This window comes from Meles meles, chromosome 3 (genome assembly GCF_922984935.1).
Source record: "Meles meles chromosome 3, mMelMel3.1 paternal haplotype, whole genome shotgun sequence".
NCBI lineage: Eukaryota > Metazoa > Chordata > Mammalia > Carnivora > Mustelidae > Meles > Meles meles.
The window spans coordinates 183,137,094-183,160,202 of NC_060068.1; positions in this window are offsets into that span (position 1 = coordinate 183,137,094).

Consider the following 23,109-nt stretch of genomic DNA (forward strand, 5'->3'; position numbering starts at 1 on the left):
TAGAAGTTATTTCCAATGACTTGGTATGAGCCAGGCAGGAGAAAAAATAAGGAGAAGCCCCATTACGCTTCTCCTCTGTAAGGGCATGGATTCTTCCCGCACTTCCAGGGGAGTGAAAATCTTCCACGACCTCCAGAAGCAGCTTTGCTCCCTTTCCTTTCCCCTCCCAGAGGTGAGAAAGTGTGCCAGGGATTGCCCGTCGAGACTAACAGATGACAATTCTTGGCAGTTGACCGATGGGAGAAGAAACAGGCTGTGTCTTAGCAATAGGACAAATATCTCCCAGTGATTTTTTTTTTTTAATTGACATCTTCATCTCTGATTCAAGAATCCTTTAGGAATTAGCTTTTGTCTTTGCACAGCTTCTAAATACTACTTTTGGAAAATCCTCATGACAGATAAAATCCAAGATGTTGGCTAAAGGGACAGTATAATACTTTTTTTTTTTTTAACCCTGTTAGATCTTCCTTGGTTCCTTAATATCGGTGCCTGGTAACTGATTAATGCAAATGATAGCACAATCTTTTGCTATTACCTGGGTGAACATCAAGGATAAAGTACTACCCCAAACGAGTTTGCAAATGGTCATTTCTAGAAACCAGTAATTCCATTTGTTTTGTTCTCACATGTGAGAGAGCAGCAAACCACAAAGATAAAGGCAGGCAGGTGACAGGACACCCCGCCTGTGATGGCCGGCCCTGCAGAAGCAGCCAAAGATGCATTTCCAAGTAGTCATCGTGTTTGCTCATGGTCCACTCTCATTTAGAAAGTTGCAAAATCATCACTGAGCAGGACCCATCCCCAGGAATTTGGGTCCATGTGAGAATGAAGCCAGACCCTAGGGCTTAAAAAGGCTGGTGGCTGCCAACCCCTTCCTCTTCTGGAGAGGGAAGTTGAGCCTTAGAGAGGTGAGATGGCTCCCCTGAGACTGCCCAGCAGCCACCTGCCCAACAAGGCTTCTGTCCTGATGCTGTGACTCCAGGTCACCGCATATTACCCTGCACACTGTCACCGTGGTTCAGGCTTCCCCAGGCTATGAGATGAGAGCTGAGTGTCCTTATCACCTCAAGACCCTGGGCAGGGAGATTCCAAGAGATGTGTGTCACAGATGTTAGAGACCAGCAGGAGGGTCCCATAGCACACAGGACAGACTCTGAAAACCAGCCTGAGTGTGCATCTTATTTAACAATTTTCGAAACACCCACATATGACCTTTTCCTAAAACTTCCCATAAGCTTTTCACTTATTGATGAAACGATTTCATCCTTCATGACCTGAGTTAAGACACACTAAACGTGCTCTGGATTGTTCGATGGGATTCTAGAACAGCAAAAAGGAGGATATATAAAAACTAAGAAGGGGAGGTGGGTGGGGGGCTGGAGTAACTGGGGGATGGGCATTGAGGGCGGCATGTGATGGAATGGGTGTTCTATGCAGCTGATGAACCCCTGAACTCTACCTCTGAAACTAATATTACACTATACGTTAATTAATTAAATTTACAAAACAAAGGAAATATGAATCAAGTATGGGCTTTAGTTAATAATAATGTATCAGTGTTATTTCACTAAGTGTAACAGAAGTAACATTCTAATAGAAGTGTTAAGAATAAGGGAAAGATACATGGGGCTCTCTGTACCAACTTCACAATTTTCCTATAAATCCAAACCATTTTAAAAAGGAAAGTTTATTTTTAAAACAGTGAGCACTAACCATACTGCTACAAACAGATGGCAGGGGGGACAGCCTCTCCTGAGGGCAATGAGACAAAACTCATCAGAATCGCTGACCTTACTGTCCTTCCACCTAGAAACTCTCCACGTTGGGTATCTAGTATAAAACATGTTCAAACATCCTGAAAACTATCATGGACAACAGTGTTATTGAAACAGAACAAATAGTAGCTGAACAAAAAAAGGCAGACAGTATGAGATTGTGGTAGATTCCTAGGAGAGAATACGGTGCTGTACATCAAATTTTGGACAAATCTGAATGACTGAAGAAAATGTTGCCACCTCATTATAATGCCTTATGGAAACGCATTAATGTATCAGCAGGAATTATCTCTGATGTTACCAGTGACATTAGCAGTGATTTTAAGTTTCATCTGCTTATTTATAATTTCAAATTTTTTTATATTGACAAGATATTTCTGAAATAAGGAAATCATAAAAATACAGTAAAAGGATTAAGTTGAAATGAAAACTTTAGCTGCTGTTTTTCTATTTCTAAATATTTCAGAATAACTATAAAAGAGTCAATTTTTCACATTTTGAATCCAGATGTAAAATCAACAAGGGGAGTCATACTTCTACAAAGCTTCTGTTTAAAATAGCTTTTTCTTATGGCTCTGTATGTCAGTGGAGAGAGGGCAAGAGCCTGCTGTGTTGTCTGACCTAGAAGACCCTCTTGGGCAGTCCAAGGGCATCAGGTTGTGCGCTGATGAAATACACAACTGATTCTGCTCTTCCCACTCCGCACCTGGAGGTCTGATGAATGCATCTGTACAAAGATTTGAGTTCGGCAGTGAATTCTGCATCAGGCTTGTGGATGATAACATGATGGAAGTGTATTACCTGTAGGCAAACGCGGCTGTCCCAGGACACACGACAGCAGCTCTTCCAGCTGGAAATAGTCTCAACAGCACTGAGGTCATCCGTTTTGAAATAGTGGGATTCTTAGAACATGTCTTGAGAATGTTGGAGATGGTTGATAAGAACTTCTGGTTGATGTCTGGTTTCTATGGCAACACTTCTAATAATGCCATATTCTCCAAGAAATAATAGTGATACTTGAGGAATTCTGAACTGTGCATATTCTATGTCTTGGTGCTTTAAGACATGACATCACATTTCCAGAACTGGTCTTGGATAAAATCGGACTTCCTAGAGAAATAACATTAAGAAATCATAAGATTGTTCAGAATAAACAATAATGCATCAATATTTGTCCCCAACTCTCTGTTGTGGTGGTGATATCAACCAAGAAATACTTACACATATTTTAAACCTTGAATTTTATCCTAGATGGGTGGGACATCTGGGATGATGGAGTGAGATACTAGATAAATCTCCCCCAAAAGCAATGACAAAACTGGATAGTATTGTCAAAAATTGCTTCCTGACTCTAGAAATTAAAGTATATCAAAAGTGAGAAGCATGTATTCAAGAAACACCATTGTACCCCAGGGGAGAACACTGGGGTATATGGTGTCTTTATAGGGCTTCCCCAACTCCACATACCACCAGCTCCCACAGTGCGGTGGTTCATTGTTCTCCCTGTGCTGGGTAGGCAGTGGAGACCAATATCTTGGCTGTTGGAGGAGTTGGCTTCAGTTGGAGTGGTGTGTATTGTTGAATAGAATAGCCATTTCTGCAACAAAACCAACCAACCAACCAACAACAACAAAAACCCAAAAGACAAACATTGCAGCAAGTCCTATAAACTGCCCAGTGTTTAAATGCACAACCCAACCCATACACAGATTCGCCGGCTAAGGGTGGAAATTTTATTAGCTCAAGGAATTTTGAGACAAACTCTTACCAATCCTTGTCTGACTACTAAGGTACAGCAGCCTGAAGTGACCCCTATGAAACTAGGCTTAAATATAAAAACAAGAGCTTTTAAAAACTAAACACAGATAGAAGAAGTAACAAACTTCAGGGTGACAGAATTTTCAGAATTAGTCTGAGTCACTGAACTAACAAGAAACAAAAGCAGCAACAACAAAACCAGGAGGAAGGGAAATCGTAACCCAGAACTGTTACAATAGAGCACCTAAAATACAACATTTTTAATGCCTGTTACTGCGCCCATTACAAGACATGCAAGAATGTGGAAACCTGTGATCCATACATGGAGAGGGAGGTTCTCTGAGAGGACCCAGATGTTGAAACTAGAAGACAAAGACCTCAAAGCAGCTATTATAAATATGTTCAAAGAATTGAGGAAATCATATTCAAAGAATTAAAAGCAAATATAATGATAATGAGTTCAACCAGGAGATAGAGATTCTTAAAAAGACAAATTAGAAGAAATATTCTGGAGTTGAAGAGCACAATAACCAAAATGAAAAATTTGCTCGACAGAGTGTTTGTACTAGACAAATAAAGAATCAGCAAACTTAAAAACACATCAAAAGAAAATTGCAATTTGAAAAGCAAAAGTGTGAAAGAGTAAAGAAAATAAGGATTCTGAGAGCTATATGACACCATCAAATATATCAATATATGTTTAATAGGACTGACAGAAGGGGTAGAAAGTAGCAGAAAACATTGAAGAAATAATGAAAAAACATTGAAGAAATATTGAAATATTTGAAAAAATAAGAGCTGCAAACCTCCCAAATTTGAAGAAAAATCTCCATGCCCCAGAAGCTCAACAGATTAGAAATAAGATAAACACAAAGAGATGCGCACCTAGACACATCACAGGCAAACTGTTAATAACCAAAACTAAAGAGAAAATCTCAAAAGGAGCAAGAGAAAAGCAACTTACTACATACAAGAAAAACTCAATGCGATTAACAGTTGAATTCCCATAAAGAAGAATGCATGAAAGAGCTGTTGAGATAACATTAAAAATACTAAAATGGAAAAAAAAAATCCTGTCCACCAAGAATTCTATAATAAGCAAAAATATGCTTCAAAGACTCAAAAAAGTCTTTCTTAGGTAAACAAATATTGAGAATATTCGCTGCTAGTACACCTGTTTTACAAGAAATAACTGAAGGAAATCATCCATGCTGAAAGGCGATGACACCAGATGATAACACGAGGAAGTAAAGAATGATATCAAAGTTCTTGTGTACATAAATGGAAAGACAATATAAATATATTGTTCTATTGGGGCGCCTGGGTGGCTCAGTCGGTTAAGCTTCTGCTTTTGGCTCAGGTGGTGATCTCAGGGTCCTGGGATTGAGTCCCTTGTCAGGCTCCCTGCTCCATGGGGATTCTGTTTCTCCCTCTGCCTACCGCTCTCTCTGGCTTGTGCTCTCTCTTTTGTTCACTCTCTGTCTCTCAAATAAATAGATAAAATGCTTTTAAATATATGTATACGTATCTTTCAATTGTTTTAAAAGGTATTTAAAATACAATGACTCTAGGTAATAACTAGAAAACCGTGTTGGTGGACTTATATATAAATGTAATATACAGGACAATCAGAGCACAGAGAAGGAAGGCATTTAAGTTATATAGGAACAAAGTGTCCACATTTTGCCAAAATTAAGCTACTATTAACATAAAGCAGATTGAAGTAAATATGTATACTGTGATCCCTCAAGCAATGTTTCCATAAAAAAGTGGCATTAAAAAGGAATAAAAATAGTACATTAGAAAACTACTATTCAACACAAAATAAAGCATTAAAGGAAGAGAAGGGGAACAAACAGACATGAACATAAAGACAACAATTAGCAAAGTGGAAGAAATAAATCCAACCACATTAACAAATCCATTAAATATTAATGAATTAAATACTCCAGTCAGAAATCAGAGTTTGGCTGAGTTGAAAGCAAAATGACAAGAAAAGTACGATCCAATGTTATGCCCTTTGCAAGAAATATACTTTAGATTCAAAGAAACCCAAGAATATTTTAAAGTAGATGATTTAAAGATATACAATGCAAACAGGAACCATACAAGAACTAGAGGAACCATACTAACAACAAATTAAATAAACTTTAAGACAAAACACATTTCTTAAAAGGAAAAGAAGGATTTTTTCCTTTTTTTTTTAATTTCTTTTCAGCATAACAGTACTCATTGTTTTTGCACCACACCTAGTGCTCCATGCAGTACGTGCCCTCCCTATTAACCACCACCTGGTTCCCCCAACCTCCCACCCCCTGCCCCTTCAAAATCCTCTGGTTGTTTTTCAGAGTCCATAGTCTCTCATGGTTCATCTCCCCCTCTGATTTCCCCCAATTCACTTCTCCTCTCCATCTCCCCATGTCTTCTGTGTTATTCCTTATGCTCCGCAAGTAAGTGGAACCATATGATAATTGACTCTCTCTGCTTGACTTACTTCACTCAGCATAATCTCTTCCAGTCCCGTCCATGTTGCTACAAAAGTTGGGTATTCATCCTTTCTGATGGAGGCATCATACTCCATAGTGTATATGGACCACATCTTCTTTATCCATTCGTCTGTTGAAGGGCATCTTGGCTCTTTCCACAGTTTGGCGACTGTGGCCCTTGCTGCTATAAACATTGGGGTACAGATGGCCCTTCTTTTCACTACATGTGTATCTTTGGGGTAAATACCCAGTAGTGCAATTGCAGGGTCATAAGGATTTTTAATGACAATACAAAGAGTCAACTTACCAAAAAGATATAACAATTATAGAACGTATACACACATAACAGAGCCCCAAAATATGTGACACAGAACTAACAAGATTGAAAAGACAACTAGACAATTCCATGACAGTAGTTGGGCACATTAATATCCCACTCTAGAAAACTAGATCGTAAACCTACAAGGATACAGAAGACTTGAACATTATCAACCAACTTGACACAACTAATGTCTTGCAGACACTCTCCACTCAGCAATAGCAGAGTATACAATCTTCCCAAGTGCACACAGAATAGTCCTTAATGTAGGTCATATACTGAGCCAAAAAAACCCACAATAAGTTTGAAAGTATTAAAATCAGAGTATGTTTTCTGACCACAATACAATTATAAATTTCGTTAGAGATCAACAAAAGAAATTTATGAAATATAGTAATAATTGGAAATTAAACAACACACTTTTAAATAATTCATGAATCAAAGAAGGAATCACAAAAGAATTTAGAAAAAATTTTAAATCAATAAAAATGAAAATACAACATATAAAAATTTACAGAATGTAGCTAAACCAGTGCTTAGAGGGAAATTTCTAGCTTTAACAGTCTGTATTAGAAAAGAAAAAAAAAACAAAAAATTCCAAATCAGTTAGCCTATGTTTTCATTTACAAATTTTTTAAAAGAGCAAATTAAATCAAAGTTAACCAGAAGAAAGAAAATAATAAAGACAAAATTAGAAATCAATCAAATTTTAAAAAGGAAAAAATAGAGTAATAGTCAATGAAAGCAAAAATTGTTTCCTTATAATGATCAAGAAACTTAACAGATGTTTAGTTACACTGATGCAGAGGGAAAGGAGAGCACAAATCACCAAAATAAGGAATAAAGGAGAGCACATCACCAGTGATTTCATAGAAATTTAAAGGATTATAAGCAGAATACTATGAACAATTTCATGCTAAACAAAGTAGACAAACTACAAGAAATAGACAAATTCTTAGAAAGATACAAATTACCAAAAAGAGAAAATACAGGGGCACCTGGGTGGCTCAGTGGGTTAAAACCTCTGCCTTTGGCTCAGGTCATGATGCCAGGGTCCTGGGATCGAGTCCCACATTGGGCTGTCTGCTCAGTGGGGAGCCTGATTTCCCCCTCTCTCTCTGCCTACTTGTGATCTCTGTCTGTCATATAAATAAATAAAATCTTTTCAATAAATGGTGCTGGGAAAATTGGACAGCTATATGTAGAAGAATGAAACTCGACCATTCTCTTACACCATACACAAAGATAAATTTGAAATGGATAAAAGACCTCAACGTGAGGCAGGAATCCATCAGAATCCTAGAGAAGAACACAAGCAGTAACCTCTTCAACATCGGCCACAGCAACTTCTTTCAAGACAAGTCTCCATATACAAAGGAAACAAAAGTGAAAATGAACTTTTGGGACTTCATCAAGATCAAAAGCTTCTGCACAGCAAAGGAAACAGTCAGCAAAACAAAGAAACAACACACGGAATGGGAGAAGATATTCCCAAATGGCAATACAGACAAAGGGCTGATATCCAAGATCGATAAAGAACTCCTCAGACTCAACACCCCAAAAACAGATAATCACGTCAAAAAATGGGCAGAAGACATGAACAGACACTTCTCCAATGAAGACATACAAATGGCTAACAGACACATGAAAATATGTTCATCATCACTAGCCATCAGGGAGATTCAAATCAAAACCACATTGAGATACCACCTTACACCAGTCAGAATGGCCAAAATTAATAAGACAGGAAACAACGTGTGTTGGAGAGGATGTGGAGAAAGGGGAACCCTCTTACACTGTTGGTGGGGATGCAAATTGGTGCAGCCATTTTGGAAAACAGTGTAGAGATTCCTTAAGAAATTAAAACTAGAGCTACCCCATGAACCTGCAATTGTACTACGGGGTATTTACCGCAAAGATACAGATGTAGTGAAAAGAAGGGCCATATGTATCCCAATGTTCATAGCAGCAAGGACCACAGTCACCAAACAGTGGAAAGAACCAAGATGCCCTTCAACAGACGAATGGATAAGGAAGATGTGGTCCATATACACGATGGAGTATTACGCCTCCATCAGAAAGGATGAACACCCAACTTTTGTAGCAACATGGACGGGACTGGAAGAGATTATGCTGAGTGAAATAAGTCAAGCAGAGAGAGTCAAGTATCATACAGTCTCACTTATTTGTGGAACATAACAAAGAACATGGAGGACATGGGGAGATGGAGAGGAGAAGGAAGTTGAGGGATATTGGAAGGGGAGATGAACCATGAGAGACTGTGGACTCTGAAAAACAATCTGAGGGTTTTGAAGGGGCAGGGGTGGGAGGTTGGAGGATCCTGGTGGTGGGTATTGAGGAGGGCACGGATTGCATGGAGCACTGGGTGTGGTGCATAAACAATGAATCCTGGTACACTGAAAAGAAATTTAAAAAATTAAAAATTAAAAAAATATATTTTAAATAAATAAAATCTTTTTTAAAAAAAGAAAATACAAGTAAACATATTACAAATAGAGATATTGATTAGAAATTTAATTAGCAATTAAAGATTTTCTATGAAGACTTAGAATAGTCGGCACAGTATTGATGGAGAAACACAAAGCTGGACGGCTGGCACCGCCCTGTGTTAGGACTCCCTGTAGGTGGAGGAGCAAGAGGGCGGAAGTACAGGAGACCAAAAGGTCACGAGGTCTCAGGAGTCCGGCTACATCGCTATCTAACCTTTCTGAGCACCTACAATCCCAACAGGAGATCGAAGAGAAGCAGAGCATCAATTCTAAGAACAGAAAAGCAACCACTTTCTGGAAGGTAGGACATGCAGAGAAGTGAACCCAAAGCAATGGGAAGATAGACCTCGAGCGGAGGGGCTGGCTTCCAGCAGTGACAGAGCAGCGGAGCAGTGGAGCGCAACATCAGAAATTTCAGAAGTCGGCTCCACTGAGGGATGGCGCTCCAGAAGCTAAGGGGGGTGGAGCCCTCACAGGGACAGTGTGGTCTCAGACCCCTCTGGGTCACAGAAAGACCAGGGGTGCCTGAGTGTGGCAGAGCCCCCAGGTATCGGAGCTGTGAAGCTGGTGACAGAGAGGAAGCCAAGGAGGGGCTCTCAGATTGGAGTGACCTTAAACCGTGATCCAAGGCACAGTCAGGCCACTGCTTTTCGGGCAGGGACCCCGCAAGTGGCAGATCTGAGGAGACCCCCTCTGTCCTCCTCTGAGAGTTGTCATGTGGGAGCAACCAGCAGGAATCTGCTGTGATTGGCAACTCCAAACGGGCCGAGCGCCAGAGACAGAAATGCTCGGTCACAGGCCAGGTGAGCTCAGAGTGCAGCAGGAGACTAGGGAGATGGGAGCGACTGACTTCTTTTCTCCAAGGTCGCACTGAGGAGTGGGTGCCCGGCTTTTGGCTTCCGGCTTCTCTGGCCGGATACCGAGACCATCATCATTCCTGTCCCCCAAAACAGTATGGAAAGCATTCAGGGAACAAAAGCTCCAAGAGCGAACCCAAGCAGATGACTTAGCCTGGCCCCTGGCAAGAGCGGTGCAATTCCGCATGGGGCAAAGACATTTGATAATCACGGCAACAGATCCCTCCCCCAGAAGATGAGTAAGACCATCCAGCCAAGACCAAGTTCTCCGATCACTGAGAACTACGGAACTCTGGAGCTAGGGGAAAGCAACACATAGAATTCATGGCTTTTTCCCCCATGATCCTTTAGTCTTTCAAAGTTAAATTTTTTGAATTTTATTTTTTTCTTATTCTATTTTTAAAATTTTTCCTCTTTCTTATTTTAACCTTTTTAAACTATTTTATCTTATCGATACCTATTTAAGATATTTTTAATTTTCATGGTTACAGTCATATTCTGTCCTTTACTTGTATTTCACCTTATTTTTTTGTAGACATAGAAGTTTTTCTTTCCTTAAAATTTTGGGATACAATTTCTTCTAACAGATCAAAATATACCCTAAATCTAGTGCATGGTTTTGTTCTAGTCTCCAGCCTGATCACATTCTTTCCTCTTTTTTTTCCCTTTTCCAACAAACTTCTTATCAATTCCTTTTTTAGAATCTTTTTTAATTTTCATCTTTACAGTCATGTTCTATCCCTTCATCGTGCTTACCCTTATTTTTATATATAAAAGTTTTTCTTTCTTTAAGATTTTGGGAGGCAGTTTTTTTTCTAACAGATCAAAATACACCCAGAATCAAGTGTGTGGCTCTGTTCTATTCAGCATTCTAGTTTTTATTTTCGTCCTTTCTTCTCACCCTGGTTTCAGGTCTCTTCTGATTTGGTTAGTGTATATTTTTCTGGGGTCATTGCTACCTTTTTAGTATTTTGTTCTCCCAGTCATCTATTCTTATCTGGATAAAATGACAAGATGGAAAAACTCAACTTAAAAAAAAAAAAGAACAAGAGGCTGTACCCACAGCTAGGGACCTAATCAATGTGGACATTAGTAAGATGTTGGAACTAAAACTCAGAATGACGATTATCAAGGTCCTAGCTGGGCTTTAAAAAAGTGTGGAATATGCTAGAGAATCCCTTTCTGGAGAAATAAAAGAACTAAAATCTAACCAAGTTGAAATCAAAAAAGCTATTAACGAAGTTCTGTCAAAAATGGAGACTCTTACTGCCAGGATAAATGAGGCAGAAGAGAGAATTAGTGATATAGAAGACTAAATGATGGAGAATATAGAAGCTGAGAAAAAGAGAGACAAACAACTACTGGACCATGAGGGGAGAATTCAAGAGATAAGTGATACTATAAGACAAAAACAGTATTAGAATAAGGAGAATCCAAAAAGAAGAAATAGAGGGGGGGGAGAAAGTATATTGGAGCAAGTTATAGCAGAGAATTCCCCTACTCTGGTGATGGGAACAAGCATCAAAATCTAGGAGGCACAGAAAACTCCCCTCAAAGTCAATTAAAAAATGTCCACACCCCATCATCTAAAAGTAAAATTTACAAGTCTTAGTGACAAAGAGAAAATCCTTAAAGAAGCCTGGGAAAAGAAGGCTGTAACATACAATGGTAAAAATATTAGGTTGACAGCAGACTTATCCACAGAGACCTGGCAGGCCAGAAAGAGCTGGCATGATATATTCAGAGCACTAAATGAGAAAAACATGCAGCCAAGAATACTATATCCAGCAAAGCTGTCATTGAAAATAGAAGGAGAGATAAAAAGCTTCCAGGACAAACAAAAACTAAAAGAATTTGCAAACACCAAACCAGCCTTACAGGAAATATTGAAATGGGTCCTCTAAGCAAAGAGAGACCCTAAAAGTAGATCAGAAAGAAACAGACAATGTACCGTAACTGTTACCTTAGAGGCACTACAATGGCACTAAATTCATAACTCTCAAGAGTTACCCTGAATGTTAATGGGCTAAATGCCCCAATCAAAAGACACAGGTTATCAGAATGAATTAAAAAAAAAAAAATCCATCAATATGCTGTCATCAGGAAATTCATTTTAGACCCAACAAAACTTCCAGATTTAAAGTTGAGGGGGTGGAAAACAATTTACCATGTTAATGGACATCAGAAGAAAGCTGGGGTGGCAATCCTCATATCAGATAAATTAGATTTTAAGCCAAAGACTATAATAAGAGATGAGGAAGGACACTATTTTTCATACTTAAAGGGTCTGTCCGACAAGAAGATCTAACAATTTTAAATATCTATGCCCCTAACGTGGGAGCAGCCAACTATATCAACCAATTAATAACAAAATCAAAGAAACACATCAATAATAATACAATAATAGTAGGGGACTTTAACACTCCCCTCACTGAAATGGACAGATCATCCAAGCAAAAGATCAACAAGGAAATAAAGGCCTTAAATGACACACTGGACCAGATGGACATCACAGATATATTCAGAACATTCTATCCCAAAGCAACAGAATACACATTCTTCTCTAGTGCCCATGGAACATTCTCCAGAATAGATCACATCCTGGGTTACAAATCAGGTCTCAACTGGTACCAAAAGATTGGGATCATTCCCTGCATATTTTCAGACCACAATGCTTTGAAACTAGAACTCAACTACAAGAGAAAAGTTGGAAAGAACTCAAATACATGGAGGCTAAGGAGTCGTACAAAGAATGAATGGGTCAACCAGGAAATTAAAGAGAAATTTTAAAAATTCATGGAAACACATGAAAATGAAAACACAACTGATCAAAATCTTTGGGGCACAGCAAATGCAGTCCTCAAATTATATAGCAATACAAGGCTTTCTTAAGAAACAAGAAAGGTCTCAAGTACACAACCTAACCCTACACCTAAAGGAGCTGGAGAAAAAATTAGCAAAAAAGCCTAAACCCAGCAGAAGAAGAGAAATCGTAAAGATCAGAGCAGAAATCTATGAAATAGAAACCAAAAGAACAATAGAACAAATCCATGGAACTAGGAGCTGGTTCTTTGAAAGAATTAATAAGATTGATAAACCCCTGGCCAGACTTATCAGAAAGAAAAGAGAAAGGACCAAATTAATAAAATCATGAATGAAAGAGGAGAGATCACAACCAACATCAAAGAAATACAGACAATTATAAGAACATACTATGAGCAACTCTACGCCAGCAAATTTGACAATCTGGAGGAAATGGATGCATTCCTAGAGACATATAAACTACCACAACTGAACCAGGAAGAAATAGAAAACCTGAACAGGCCCATAACCAGTAAGGAGATTGAAACAGTCATCCAAAATCTCCAAACAAACAAAAGTCCAGGGCCAGACGGCTTCTCAGGGGAATTCTACCAAACATTTAAAGAAGAACTAATTCCTATTCTCCTGAAACTGTTCCAAAAAATAGAAATGGAAGGAAAACTTCCAAACTCATTATATGAAGCCAGCATTATCTTGATCCCAAAACCAAAGACCCCATCAAAAAGGAGAATTACAGACCAATATCCTTGATGAACACAGATGCAAAAATTCTCACCAAAATACTAGCCAATAGCATCCAACAGTACATTAAAAGGATTATTTTCCACGACCAAATGGGATTTATTTCCGGGCTGCAAGGTGGGTTCAACATCCGCAAATCAATCAATGTGATACAACACATTAATAAAAGAAAGAACAAGAACCATATGATATGCTCAATAGATGCTGAAAAAGCATTTGACAAAGTACAGCATCCCTTCCTGATCAAAACTCTTCAAAGTGTAGGGATAGAGGGCACATACCTCAATATTATCAAAGCCATCTATGAAAAACCCACCACAAATATCATTCTCAATGGAGAAAAACTGAAAGCTTTTCCGCTAAGGTCAGGAACACGGCAGGGATGTCCATTATCACCACTGCTATTCAACATAGTACTAGAAGTCCTAGCCTCAGCAATCAGACAACAAAAAGAAATTAAAGGCATCCAAATCGGCAAAGAAGTCAAACTCTTACTCATTGCAGATGATATGATACTTTATGTGGAAAACCCAAAAGACTCCACTCCAAAACTGCTAGAACTTGTACAAGAATTCAGTAAAGTGTCAGGATATAAAATCAATGCACAGAAATCAGTTGCATTTCTGTACACCAACAACAAGACAGAAGAAAGAGAAATTAAGGAGTCAATCCCATTTACAATTGCACTCAAAACTATAAGATACCTAGGAATAAACCTAACCAAAGAGGCAAAGAATCTGTACTCAGAAAACTATGAAGTACTCATGAAAGAAATTGAGGAAGACACAAAGAAATGGAAAAGTGTTCCAAGCTCATGGATTGAAAGAACAAGTATTGTGAAAATGTTTATGCTACCTAAAGCAATCTACACATTTAATGCAATCCTTATCCAAAAAAAACCCATCATTTTTTGAAAGAAATGGAACAAATAATAACAAAATTTACATGGAATCAGAAAAGACCCCGAATAGCCAGAAGAATGTTAAAAAGAAAACCAAAGTTGCTGGCATCACAATTCCAGACTTTAAGCTCTATTACAAAGCTGTAATCAGGTATGCCTAGGTGTCTCAGTCATTAAGCGTCTGCCTTCAGCTCAGGTCATGATCCCAGCGGCCTGGTATCAAGTCCCACATTGGGCTCCCTGCTCGGCGGGAAGCCTGCTTCTCCCCTCTCCCACTCCTCCTCTTCATGTTCCCTCCCTCACTGTGTCCCTCTTTGTTAAATAAATAAATAAATAAATAAATAAATAAGAACAAAGCTGTTATCACCAAGACAGAATGGTACTGGCACAAAAACAGACACATAGATCAATGGAACAGAATAAAGAACTCAGAAATGGACCCTCAACTCTATGGTCAACTAATCTTCAACAAAGCAGTAAAGAATCTCCAATGGAAAAATGTCTCTTCAACAAATGGTGTTGGGAAAATTGGACAGCCACAGGCAGAAAAATGAAATTGGACCACTTCCTTACACCACACACGAAAATAGACTCCAAATGGATGAAGGACCTCAATGTGAGAAAGGAATCCATCAAAATCCTTGAGGAGAATGCAGGCAGCAACCTCTTCGACCTCATCCGCAGCAACATCTTCCTAGAAACATCACCAAAGGCAAGGGAAGCAAGGGCAAAAATGAACTATTGGGATTTCATCCAGATCAAAAGCTTTTGCACAGCAAAGGAAACAGTTAACAAAACCAAAAGACAACTGACAGAATGGGAGAAGATATTTGCAAACGACATATAAGATAAAGGGCTAGTATCCAAAATCTATAAGGAACTTAGCAAACTCAACACTCAAAGAACAAATAATCCAATCAAGAAATGGGCAGAAGACATGAACAGACATTTCTGCAAAGAAGACATCCAGATGGCCAACAGACACATGAAAAAGTGCTCCACGTCACTCGGCATCAGGGAAATACAAATCAAAACCACAATGAGATACCATCTCACATCCGTCAGAATGGACAAAATTAACAAGTCAGGAAATGACAGATGCTGGCGAGGATGCGGAGAAAAGGGAACCCTCCTACACTGTTGGTGGGAATGCAAGCTGGTGCAACCACTCTGGAAAACAGCATGGAGGTTCCTCAAAATGTTGAAAATAGAACTGCCCTATGACCCAGCAATCGCACTACTAGGGATTTACCCTAAAGATACAAACGCAGTGATCCGAAGGGGCACGTGCACCCGAATGTTTATAGCAGTAATGTCCACGATAGCCAAACTATGGAAAGAACCTGATGTCCATCAACAGGTGAATGGATAAAGATGTGGTATACACACACACACACACACACACACACACACACACACACACAATGGAATACTATGCAGCCATCACAAGAAATGAAATCTTGCCATTTGCAATGACGTGGATGGAACTAGAGGGTATTATGCTGAGTGAAATAAGTCCATCAGAGAAAGACAATTATCATATGATCTCCCTGAGACGAGAAATTCAAGAGGCAGGGTGGGGGTCGTGGGGGATAGAGAGGGAAAAAAATGAAACGAGATGGGACTGGGGAGGGAGACAAATCATAAGAGACTGTAAATCTCAGGAAACAAACGGAGGGTTGCTGAGGGGGTGGGGGTAGAGAGAGGGTGGTTGGACGATGGACATTGGGGAGGGAATGTGCTATGGTGAGTGCTGTGAGCTGTGTAAGCCTGATGATTCACAGACCTGTACCCCTGGGGCTAATAATACATTATATGCTAATTTTTTAAAAAAAGACTCACTGTAAATCTACAGTAATCAAGACAACACAGTGTTGGGGCGCCTGGGTGGCTCAGTGGGTTAAGCCTTCGGCTCAGGTCATGATCCCAGGGTCCTGGGATCGAGCCCCACATCAGGCTCTCTGCTTGCAGGGAGCCTGCTTCCTCCTCTCTCTCTCTGCCTGCCTCTCTGCCTACTTGTGATCTCGGTCTGTCAAATAAATAAATAAAATCTTAAAAAAAAAAAAAAAGACAACACAGTGTTGATGAAAGAAAAGGCAAACAGATCACGGGAACAGATCAGAAAGCCCCAAACAGACCCATATAAATACCGATTCGACAAGGAGCGATGCCAACACCATGGAGCAGAGTTCATCTCTTCAACAGTGGTGAGGGAGCACCCGTGGACTCTGTCGGTTGAGCATCCAACTCGGTTTCAGCTCAGGTCATGACCTTGTGGGTTGTGAGCCTGAGCCCCGGGTCCAGCTTCGTGCTCGGGGGGGTCTGCCGGAGAGATTCTCTCCTTCTGCCCCTCCCCCACTTGCGCATGCTCACTCTCCCACTTTCCCTCTTGCAAATAAGTAAATAAACGTTTATGAAAAAAAGAAAGCGAGTGCTGGAACAACTGGATATCCACAGGCAAAAAATCTGAACCTAGATACAGACAGCACGTCCTGCGCCAAAATAAACTCAGATGGATCACAGACCCGCGACGTGTCGCCACGGTTTAGATGTGGCACCAGAGAGGTGACCCATGAAGGACCTGAGAAGCAGGACCTTGCTGAGACCGGAAATCCCTGCTCTCTGAATGACAGTGTCAGAAGACGAGAATACAAGTGAGACTGGGAGAACATTTGCAAACGGCACATCTGATACAAAGAATGCTCAAGACTCCACAATAAGAAAACAAATACTTGATCTAAAAATGGGCCAGGACACTAACAGACACCACCCAAGGAAGACATACGGCTGGGTCGTTAGCACTGAAAAGTTGCTCCACGTTGAACAGCATCAGGGAAATGTATTTTAAATGTAATTTAAAACAGCAGTGGAGGATGCCCATCCCCATCCACTGAGGAGGGCACTTGATGGAACGGGCCCTGGTCTTCTGTGCAGCTGAGACATCACTAAATCCTGCCCCTGGAACCAAGAACGCACTATATGTGAGCTAACCTGGATTAAATCAAAAAATTCATTTAAAAATTAAAAACAAATAAACAATAAAACAATAAGATACCACTATGCACGTATTAAAATGACCAAAATCCGGAACCCTGACACCAGGTGGTGGTGCGGATGTGGAGCAACTCTTGCTCGTGGCCCGTGGGAATGCAAGAGGCGCAGCCCCTGGAGAGCTCGGCCGTCTCTCCCCAAACCAAACATATTCCTAACATATGACCCAACAATCCTACGTCTTGGCGTTTACCCGAGGGAGTGAAAACGTACGTCTACACAAAAACCTGCCCTCAGAAGTGTACGGCAGCTCTGTTCATAACTGTTAAAACCTGGAAACAACCAAAATGTTCTGCAATAGGTGAATAGAAAAACGGGTCTATCCAGACAATGAAATTCTATTCAGCCCTAAAGAGAAATGAGTTATCAGGCCGTGAAAAGGCATGGAAGAACCCTAAATGCATACAACTCAGTGAAGGAAACCAGTCTGGAAAAGGTTACGTACGGTATGACTCCAACGTGGAGAGGCGGAACTCTGCAGAGAGTGAGACGATCAGTGGCTGCCAGGGGACGAGAGGTGGAGACACGAGTGGGTGGGCCAAGGTGGATGCTTCGGGCAATGACTGTGTATGACGGACAGCACAATGGGATACCCTAACAGTGAATACAGGCCACTGGGTTTTAATCCAAACCCGTAAAGTGTACAACATCACATTTGAACCCTAAAGTAAACTGCAGACTTTGAGCCGTGGTGATGGGCCCGTGCAGGTTCATTGGCAGTGACAAGTGTACCCCTCGGATTGGGGTGGTGATGGCGGGGAGCTGTGCGTAACTAGGAGCACGGGCATGTGAGGTCTCTGTATGTTTTCCTTCATTTTGCTATAAACCTAAAACTGCTCTAGAAAAAGTTTTTTGAAAATTTTCACATAAAAGAAGTTCCCCACTTAGATGGCTTACTTGACCAAAAAATTAAAGAGGAAATAACATCAAGCTTTCCAAATTCTTCCAGAAAATAGAAAACAGGGGGAAATTTCTCAACTCATTCTATGAAAGCAGTATTACCTTAAAACCCAAACCGGGTGAAGACATTACCAGGAGAGAAAGCTGCAGACCAGCATCTCTGCTGAAGATAGACTCAGAGATCTTCAACAAAATGTTAGCACGCCAAACTCATCAGTATAGAAAGGATCAGACAGCGGGAGCAAGTAGAACGAATCCAAAAATGCAAAATGGTTTCCTATTCAAAATAAGTGAATTTAATAAATTCTATTAATAGCATGAAGGGGAAAAAACATTTCATCATCTTAATAAACGTAGAAACGTTTCGCAAAATTCAGCACCTATCATGATAAAAATATCGACATATTAGAAATTAAAGGAAACTCTTAACCTAGTAAAAGATTCCCGCAATGAATTTAAGGCCACTAAACCGAATTCAGTGGTGACAGATTACGGGGGGCAGCAAGGACGTCCGTTCTCACGGTTACTATTCAGTATTGTCGCAGAGGTTCTAGCCTGTGGAATCGGGCAAGAAAAGGAAATAAAGACGTTCATCAGGAAAGGAAAAAGAAAAAGTATCTTTATTCACAGATGACATGATGCTGTATGTGGAAAATTCTAAGTTTGCCAAAAAGTCTACAGAACTAGTAAATGAGATCGGAATGGTACCAGGATCCTTAATCAACATAGAGAATCAACTGTGCTTCCATACCCTAGTCATGAGCCCACCAAAAACAAAGTTCAGAAACTATTTCCTTTCATGATTTCAGCAAAAAGAATAAGATACTCGGGAGAAATTCAACAAGAGGAGTGTAGTTGTGAACTGAAAATAACAAAATATTGCTGAGAGAAGTTCAAGATCTTTAAAGCACGGGGAAGCCTCCATGCCCGTGCGTAGACAGCTCATCCCTATTTGGAAGGCACGTCTCCGAGATCAACCTGAGGGCTGCAGGTCTGATACAATCCAGCTGACTATCGATGCAGAAACGGACACCTGATCCTGAATTTTATGTGGAAACGCAAAGGATCTAGAACCACCAAAGCGAAGTTGGGAGACTTTTGTGTCTCATTTCAAAATCTACTGTAAATCAAAGGTAATCAAAATAGTGTGGGACTTGCATAGAGGTGAGGAGGCAGATGAACAGAACAGAGTCCGGAGTCCAGAAACAGACCTTCATGTTACGGCTCATGTATTTCAACAACGGGGCTAAGGTGGTTCAGGAAATGACGACAGTCTTAAGGGATGATTCGAGACTACTAGAGACTCACATGCAACAAGATGAACCTAAATGCTTACTTTGTTCACGTACAAAAACTGACCCAATAGCTCACAGATCTAGATGTAAGAGCTATACCTATGAAAGTTTTAGAAGAAAAGAGACGTATCAGGCGGAGTTCTTAGATCTGATACCAGAATCCCGATACAGAAGAGAAAAATACCGATAAGCTGGACTTTGGGAAATTAAACCCATTGAAAGACGCTATCGAGGAAATGAAAAGTCATCCACCTGCTGAGGGATGTATATACGATGCGGGGTTTGTGTCCATAGCATATAAAGGACCATCACAATGAAATGACCAAGACAAAAACTCAAGTAAAATGAGCAAAATATTTAAATAGAGATTTCACCAAAGAAAAGATATTTTCACCAAAGAAAATATATGAACTTTGATAATAAGCTCGCAGAGAGGTCCTCCACATCAGTCATTGGGGAACTGCAAATCCAAGCCACTGGGAGACCCCCTGACACCCACTAGAACGGTGACCACCAGGAAGGTGGGCAGTGACCCGTGCGTCCAGGGCCCGGGAAGATGGAATCGGGGCACGCCGCTGGTGGGGGAGCGCAGCGGGGCAGCCGCTCGGGAACTGTCCTCCGGGCTCTTCAGGAGAGAGTATGACATTCACGTGGGACCCGGCAGCTGGGTAAGCGCTCGAGGCAGGCGAAAGCAGTGACCACACGGTGACAGCAGCCCAAACATCCCACACACGGCCACGAAAACCAAACACTGGGAACGCGCCAGTGAGCGGGTGGAGAACGAGCCTTAGCCTTGAAGGCATGGGTATCCCGGCTGCCGTCTCTCCTTTGATCTCTTTCGATGGGAGAATGGCAAAGACTCCTGTTTTGCTCTTTCAGATCTGCCTCCGCCAAACCCTCTGTATGTAGAACCCCATGAGACCTGGTTCCTTCAAAGGGGAAGTCCACATATTTAAAGTTCTGTTCCCAACATTTCTGCTAGGCTTTGCGATAGGAAGGGAGCGGGAGAGGGGACAGGGAGAAGGGAGAGCCGTGGGGGCCGCAGACCCAGCCCAGAAGCAGCCCGTGAGCCTAATCCCGTTCCCACATGCGGACGCTGCCCTGCGGTCCCACCTAAATGCGGACAGTTCTGTGGCCCCGGACCGGCAGCTTATGTAGGATTTTGCAGTCCAGTTCAAGAAATTGTCTTAATAATTAGCTATTCATCTGATAAATATTTAGCCCAGAGGGAATTCTAGGTGCTTGGGAACGCCCGAGCACAGACGAGCACGTCCCCACAGTCCTCCGGAATTCACAGTGGAAGCCCCGCAGCGTCTGACATTTGCAGGGCGCCGCAGTGTGCCCCAGAGGGCAGTCCTCTAGCTACGAAATTGCCAGTAGAAAACCGCTCAGCAAATGTGATCACCAGCAACCAGCTTCTCCTCATCCAGCCAAGCCACTGTCGCTGCTGGGAAGCCAGTGCCCAGCAGCGGACACGGCGGCTTCCTGGAAAAGGATGCAGAGCCCGAGGCGGGCATGATGAGTGCGGTTTCCAGGAGACCGGCCGGACAGGGCCAGCCGCCGGTTGGCAGGGTGTGGCAGCCGTGCAGGGAACACGCGGCGTGCAGGCCAGGCAGCAGGACACCACCCAGCCTTGAACAGGGGTCCCCCAGCCAGGCTGGACTGGGGAGGCATTTTCCCATCTTTCCTGTAGCTCATAGGCCCTCTGCTCCATTTCCTCTCTCTGGACTCTCGTCTCTGTTCGCACGCAGAGACAGCGTCCCGACAGCCGTCCGTCCCTCCCAGCATCGCCCCTCCCGCAGCCCGGCTGGGTCTCCCGGGGTGTCCGCCCCATCCCTGCTCTTACTGCCCAGCCCGGTGCTGCGGGGGGCTCAATGCCTTACTGCCCGAGGACCCAGCCCCTCCCAGATGCGCTCCTGCCTGTGCGCCCTCTTACAGTGTTGCTCTGACCGGCTCACGTGCCACTTTCTGCTTTGGGCAGGAGGCTTTCGCCAACGTACAAAGCACAGGGGCTCTCCACCCCCTCCGCCGCCTCACAGGGCAAGTGCGAGCTGCCTGGGCCTGGTCCACCCTGGCTGCGGCTCTGCAGGTCCAGCTCGGTGGGCAGAGCTTGAACTTCCAGTGGCCCCGGAGCAGGGGCAGCCTGCCACAGGCTCAGGAGGCTCCCCACCTCCTGGGGAAAACCCCCCTCCCTGCGAGGTCAACCTCATCCGCGCAGGGCTTGGGCACACCTCACGCTGGATGTGGGGCTCAGGACCCCTCGCCGTCCTCAGAGAAAGTCGTGCCAGGCCATGTGCCCACCCAAGTTCCCAGCCACCCTCCCCACCGAGGGACTGAGGCTCCAAAGTCAGCTAGAGTCTAGACAAGAGACCAGGTCACCGCGTCATCACGGATTCTGCGAAAACAAGCTTGTTCTTCAGATAAAGGAAAACTTCTGACCTTAGGCACCTGAATTGTCTTATGCTCTCCAACATTATTAAATTCTTTCACACAATCAAATCCTCTTTACCAAACAAGCACAACTTCTTCATGCCGGTCAGTCAGTACCTGTACGCGCTGGATTATATTTGTAACAATCTGATTATTCAGAAGCTGAAGTAAACTGACACTTAAAGGGGGAAAGAAAAGCAAAACGAAAAAAAAAAAAAAGACAACAAAGCTTACGAACTTTTAATTCCCTGTAGAGTGAATTAATTGCACAAAGAGAAGCAATGTTTTGAACGCCAGAGAAAGGACTGTTACGAGTCAAGCTGTCACCGGAACACGAAACGTGCCGGCCCCAGAGCGCGCGCAGCCTGGGGAAAAGTTGAGGTTCCGGGCAGCTGGGTTTCCGCGCGGACGCACGGGTTTCTGTGCTGCGGCGGAGCGCGAAGTAGGGACTAAGAGCGCGCAGGGACACGCGGGCCCCCGCGCACCACGCGCCACCGAGCCCGGCCACGTCCAGAGCTCAGAGACCGTGTGCACGGCACCAGCGACCGGACCAGGCGTCCCGATTCTTGTCGTCGGAAGTCCTCCTGAGGAGTCAGCATCCCTGCGCACGGATGGCCCCGGGGCCCGTCCTCCCAGCCTCAGGATCCCAGCTGACCCCTCCCAGGAGCCCCCCATCCCCGGATCCCTTCGGGAGTTTTCGCCTCATATTGGAGTTTCCAGCAGAAAACAAACAAACCAGACGGCAGGAAAAGGAACTTGCCTTTGGAAACCTTAAAGCTCCTCCCAGGGTGCGCTCTGCGCCCCGCCGGGTGATGGGAAGGCTCCGGCCCCCGCGCCGCGCGCCCCTGCCCCGGCGCTGCGTCCTCCCTCCTCCCGCAGCGCGATTTATCGAGCTCAGACTCCGGCTTGATTAACGCGCCCCCCTGTCCTAAGCGTCAGTAGCCGCCGCCGCGCATCCAATTCCACGGTGGCGATTACCGTATTGATTTCCGATGCTCGCAGCGCTGCGGTGGCGCGCGGCTCGGGGCGCCTCCCGGACAGGCGTGTTATTAATGCAGGGTTTAACCGAGAGTCGTTTTTTAAAACTCCTCTTTTTTATGAAAAGTGCCCGTAAGGAAGTGTTGAGGGTTGAACGAACCCAAGTGGCGTCTCTTACCCGTGCCTGTCTCACGGCGCCCGGGCCGTCCCTCGGGAGCGATTCCGGCTTCTGCGAAGTTTCCGCTGGGGAAGGGCGCAGCGTCTAAAAATCTGTGCAGAGACGAA